This window comes from Branchiostoma belcheri, unplaced genomic scaffold, assembly GCF_001625305.1.
Source record: "Branchiostoma belcheri isolate BF01 breed outbred unplaced genomic scaffold, Haploidv18h27 scaffold169, whole genome shotgun sequence".
Classification (NCBI taxonomy): Eukaryota; Metazoa; Chordata; class Leptocardii; order Amphioxiformes; family Branchiostomatidae; genus Branchiostoma; species Branchiostoma belcheri.
Genome location: NW_017803146.1, coordinates 371038 through 377286, shown reverse-complemented (window position 1 = coordinate 377286; position 6249 = coordinate 371038). Strand labels below are relative to the sequence as shown.

The window sequence follows — 6249 nt, the reverse complement described above, 5'->3', positions numbered from 1 at the left end:
CTGCAGTAGAACAGAAACAAACGTTATCAATTTTTAAGTAATGAACACAGAACCAACAGGCTCCACCAGAGCTGCAGTAGAACAGAAACAAACGTTATCAATATGAAAGTAATGAACACAGAACCAACAGACTCCACCAGAGCTGCAGTAGAACAGAAACAAACGTTATCAATTTGAAAGTAATGCACACAGAACCAACAGGCTCCACCAGAGCTGCAGTAGAACAGAAACAAACATTCAATTTATCAATTTGAAAGTAATGAACCAACAGAAGCCACCAGAGCTGTAGTAAAACAGAAACAAAATATCATTAAGTAATGAACACAGAACCAACAGGCTCCACCAGAGCTGCAGTAACAACACTCAGTCTGAAGAAACAGTTCCGTTTGATATTTCATACTTTCTGTTATATGTCAGTGTTTGTACAATGTTTTCTTACACGAGACATTTAATTCTTCACCTTCAAAAGTTGTATGTGACATGTTTCTCCTGGATTAACAAAAAAAAAACAACTCAGAATACATTACATGAGGCACAGTACGACTGGTGAACATGACAATGTACTTACATCCTCCCACAGACTGGACAGTCGACGGGTCAGACATGTCCAGCTGGTCCAGGTTGCTGATGATGGACTTCAGAACACCCATGGCCATGTCCTATGGGGCAGCATAAATTTGTTGTTTTAAAACTAGACTTCTTAGTTCTGTTGCAAAAAATGCAAAAAAAATTGGGCAGTGTTCAACTCAAAATGCATTTATAGTGAAAACATTTTGTGAGAAAAGACTGAAATTGATAATGTAAAAAAATGAAATGTTTTTGTTCAGCACATTTAAATTTTAGAGAAAGATGAAGAGCCATTAGCATGACATCCAAAAACTTCCATGCTGTAGATAAAATCATTGGAAAAAGATATCCGTATAATATCAACATCATGTACATTAGTTGTAGTACAATTAAAGGCTGACATGCCATGCATAACAAAAGGCACAATCATATAGAATTAGAGAAAGATCATAGTTTTCTGCACAGTTGCAACTATACATGTAGCTCCATGAGTAGTCAAGCTTGTAGATATAGGTGAGGAGTCAAACGGTTCAGCTTTGTAAAACTCCCATCAGAGACTTGTACCTTATCCTCCTGTGGAATGCCAGGACAGGACTTAATGACAAGTGATGATAACTCAGACATCCTTTGCAGACGTTGCGGTGTCTGGGCCCGACCCATTTCAGAGGTCAACGTTTTAATTGCCTTCCTGCACATCTACAACAACAGTAACAATATTGAACACCTTTGTTCGAATCCTTAACCTGGTCCAAACAGCTTTCCCAAATGTTTCCCAATGTTTAACGTCTACAGACCACCAAACATGGCCTATAATATAATTACCTCTGCCTTTTCCTCAGCAGCTGATGCCGGCTGCCCCAACACAGCATCATCTCCAGAGACATCTGCAGTCTTCTCATTAAAGAATGAAAAAATTCCAGAAAAAGATGGTCGTTAGCAACAAAGCAAAGAACTAGGTTCAATAAATGTAACATCAGATTCTATTCTCATAATACCACAGTAACAATGCTTATGGAGATTTTAAAAAAAATACCAATCTAGTGAAGGAGGGACCTTTTGGTTCCGAGCCAACGACGCTACCGCTACGCCACATGACCCCAGATATGTGCCTTACTATTGCATCGGATGATAGAAAAGGGGTCATACAAATCTAATTTTTGGAAAGAGGTCCCCTAAAATAGCCTTAGCTGTAGAAGTGCACAGTTTACCTGATCAGCTGATGTTGCCCTGTTGCCGCCCGGCGGACTGCTGATGGTCTCTGTGGTTCCTGCACAACAGAAACAGAAATATGATTATTCAATCACTAACCACGTCTGACCTTTGCAATGAAACTGAAGCATGGCATTCTTGTACTTAATATGACATTGAAGGACATGATGGGTTTGTAAGTTAAGAGCAGATTCTACTGTCAAAGGAACAGCATAGTTTCAAAAGCCTCCCCCAATCACTGAAAAGAAAACAGCTATGAGACCAAATTGACACCAGTCGAAACATACATTTTATCACACTATTGACAATATCAATATCAATGAATCATATGTTGTACATTACCTTATAAAAAGTGACCAGGTTGCTCCATGAATTTGCTCAAACGTAAACAGATATTTAGAACCTACCATCGGCGTCTGATCCGAGTTGTACAGTTGGAGTTGAGGGTCTGGTGGACATGGATGTAGGCACCCCACTTGTCTGCTTAGTTGTTTCAGCAGCTGATGGTGTGGTGGCTGTAGAGAAAAAAACATCAGTTATTGAAATATGAACACATGTTAAGACTATTTTCTAAAGTTTTGAGGTATATAACAATACTAACAGTACAGCTGGTATCAATGAAACATCAGGCTTCATCAAGCAAAACATCAGTACTTGTTGGCAAGCAACATCATAGACTCAAGTGACAAGCTCAATGAAAAGTGACCAATGCTTAATGATGGCCTCTCCAGTGTTTCAATGCTGGAAGTCTACCGTCATCAGATGGTTCCTTGTCACACCCAGCTTCCTGTGCATGTTGCACAGTCGACGTCGCAGGTTTGGTGGAAAGGCGGGTGGTCATCCGACTTGTCTGCTGGGTTGTAGCGGCAGGAATTGTGGTTGGGGGAATTGTGGTTGGTATGGCGGCTGGCAGAGAAAAGACTCAGGTTAAGAGACTTCACAGAATTTATCTATATCTTTTGTGAGAACAGTACTGATAAAAACACAAGATGCACTCTGATACAATTCTAATTTGATGGTTTAGCATGTATCTGAACTAAATCCAATATTTCCTGAATTTTTGGAGGACAAATATGGAATAAGCATGTGGAATAAATATAGTACATTAAATCAAGTGTTTCAAGCTCCTATGGCGTTTAAATACAAGGATGAACCCTTTGATTAGTTACATAGTTATAGCTGTGGGTTTTTTTTTACCACAGAACAGTTCCTCATGTGAAAGAATGCACACTTTAAAAAAAATTAACTTCTCTTCAAATGATTTTATGCATCATGACCATAGCAACGCACAACACGGGAATGTTCTGGCATCAATAGAGAGTCAGAATAAGTATCTTTGGATTCATCAACAGTCAACAGCAGCTAGACTCTCCCTACCTGTGGTTGCCGGTATCACTGCCGCCTCGCTCTGTGACCTCCAACCACCTGAAGAGAACAGGGCCGTCACCCTGATGATGTAAGTAGTCTCCGGTGACAGGCCGACCACCGAAAACCACGCCTCGTCAGTGCTCTGATTGACAGCTGACGTCGTGTCCAGCTCGGACACCACCACACGGTACCCCTGAAGGTCAGGGTCAGGGGATGGAGACCAGGTGACCTTGAACCCTTCGTCCGTGATGTCAGTTACGGTCTAGGTCCATTGGTGGATCCACAGCTGCAAGAAAAAAGATCAAAACAGGAGTTCAGAAATGTTTTCTGTTGAAATAGATGTAAATAGAACACCAAATGTCATAACCGCATTATAACTTCATTAAATTACAGAGATTCCTAAATAATGCTTCTTTCTAAAAGGCCTGTAAGTCCAGGTCCGGGTTACAAACTTATGCAGCTTCATTTTTGTACATAAAACAGAACTTATTTATTAACATTAATACACAATTTGTGAAAGAAGACAATTGCTATTGGCGCATACGATACCTTTATCACAAAGCTGTGTTTTCCATCCATCCCGGCAGCCAGCCGAGCAGACACCCGATACTGGGTCACAGTTCACGTTCCCGCCCAGGCACTGGCCGCACACTGTGAAACAAAGAACTCAGTATAGAGGTAATGTTATTTTCGTTTTACTAGACTTTTTTCAAAATTGGGAGAAAAGTTTAGTCAGTTAGAAAGGTATAATATCATGTAAAAGCTACTTGAATAAACGTCTTGTCGTAATATTAATCCTGAACTGATGTGAAGAAGACCAGAATAAAAGTGTTTCTAATAAAGTGAAAGAAGAAAGGCTTTGCGTATCTACACTGTGTAAATATACACTTGTGTGGCAAACTAAAATCATGAAACGACACTTTTTTTTACCTCCACAGCCGTGGGCGTCTTCCATCAGCACGAAGCCGTGTCGGCAGAAGAACCTGTAGCTGCCGGGGACGTTGGTGCAGATCTGGTCACACCGGCCGTTCTCTGTCGCACATTCGTCAGGCTCTGCAAAGACATTATATTACAGTAGAAATTCAAGATCTGAAACACCTACAAGTGTTACCTCTACAATGGCTACAATTTTACAAGTTAAAATTTCTTATCTGAAACCTGAATCATGGTTAATATTTTGTAGAGTAAAATATTAACCCTGGGCGGGATGCCCCATATATATATGGGGTTTGGCCCAGTATAAAATAGATGTAGATGTCTGAAGGTTTTTCATCAGAGCAAAAACAGCGAATTTATTATTACTAGATAAATAACTAGTGAAGTTGACTCACCAGTCTCATTCTGGCCGACTAGAGGCAGACTTTCCTGGTGAACTCCTATGGTGATGATCTCCACCTTGTACATCACAGCCGGCTGGAGGCCGTCAATGAGGGCAGATCTCTCTCCTGGACCCGGGGAGGGGCTGAGCTGTTCTGTCGCCGCCTCCTGTCCGTACATGATGCGGTATCCGGTCACGACCGCATCAGGGGGCACCCAGGTGAACCCCAGCGAGGTGGTCGTCTCGGTCACAGGAACAAACTCCAGGGCAGTGGAGGAAACCATTCCTGAAAATGAAGGGTAAAAATTACTGTCTTCACCAAGCTTGATGAACTAAATTTTAAAGGGAACTTGTAGTTTAAGAAGCTTTCCCCTTTCTCACATTGCAAAATAATTGTAGTTTATTAGTCTACATGATTATCATTTAATAAGCTTGAAAACAGTGTAGGAGTGAAGAAGGCAAGGGAGCGAAATGACCAGCGGGAAACAGGTGCTCCCCTGATCTCCTCTCTGTAGTTCCAGAGAAAACTGCCAGGGGATCCAGACTTACTCCACCTCCTATCTCTTATTGCAAAATTTAGTTTCTACATAATATGTAAATGTCTGGGCATGATTATTCATAATCATAGCTAATAAACCAATTCAGCAAACCTCTACAAATGTTAGTGTCACAGACATGCATCTTATCCTGGTAAAGCCCTTATTTTTGTTGTACCCTGGTGACTCATCAGAAGTAGGATGTCCTTACTTGTGGTTGCCTCTGTCGTTGTCGCGTTGCTCTGTGCCCAGCTACCATCAGACAGGACCGACACCGTCACCCTGATGATGTAATCAGTTTCCAGTGTCAGTCCCACCACCTGAAGCCATGTCTGAGCCGTGCTCTGATTGACAGCTGTCGTCATGTCCAGCTCGGACACCACCACACGGTACCCCTGAAGGTAAGGGGATGGGGACCAGGTGACCTTGAACCCTTTGTCCGTGATGTCAGTTACGGTCAGGTTCATGGGTGGAGGAACAGCTGTGGGAGGACAATGTTCAAAATGAGAAATAAGAACTGAGTGTGTTTATGTCTGCTGACCATGCGCTCTTACATATATAATACAGTAGTAACTATAATAATTCTATATGTCAAATCAATTATGATACAATTACCCCCACCTTCACAGCCACGTCCATCTGGCTTCAACAAGAAGCCCTGTCGGCAGGAACAGGTGTAGCTTCCTGGGACTTTGGTGCAGATTTGGGCACATCCACTGTTGCCGGTTGCACATTCATCCTCTGCAAAAGGACATCAGCAAAGGCAATACGATATTTTAAAAAAATGACATCATACATGTACATGTATGTTTCACTTTATTAAAAAATGTGGGAAATATCAGACTGACAGAGTGTAGAAACAGTTTCTCACCTTCACAGCCGTGACTGTCTGACATCAACACGAAGCCTTGGTGACAGGAACAGTTGTAACTCCCTGGGACTTTGGTGCAGATTTGGGCACATCCACTGTTGCCTGTTGCACATTCATCCTCTGCAAAAGGACAGCAGCAAAGGCAATATGGTCTTGAAAAAACCCCTGACATTATAGTTATTTATAAATGTATGTTTCACTTTATTCAAAAGCGTGGGAAATATCGGACTGACAGAGTGTAGAGACAGTTTCTCACCGTCACAGCCGTGACTGTCCGCCATCAACGTGTAGCCAGGTCGACAGATACACCTGTGGCCGTTCAGAGTGTGGATGCACACATGGGCACACCCACCGTTTCCTGTTGCACACTCATTATTGCC

General features: G+C 42.0%; 1 pseudogene; it reads right to left on the bottom strand.

The window, feature by feature from the left end:
- LOC109466533 overlaps positions 1-5465 on the bottom strand; it is a 19098-nt pseudogene extending 13633 nt beyond the window's left edge.
- Positions 5466-6249: the final 784 nt, after the last annotated feature.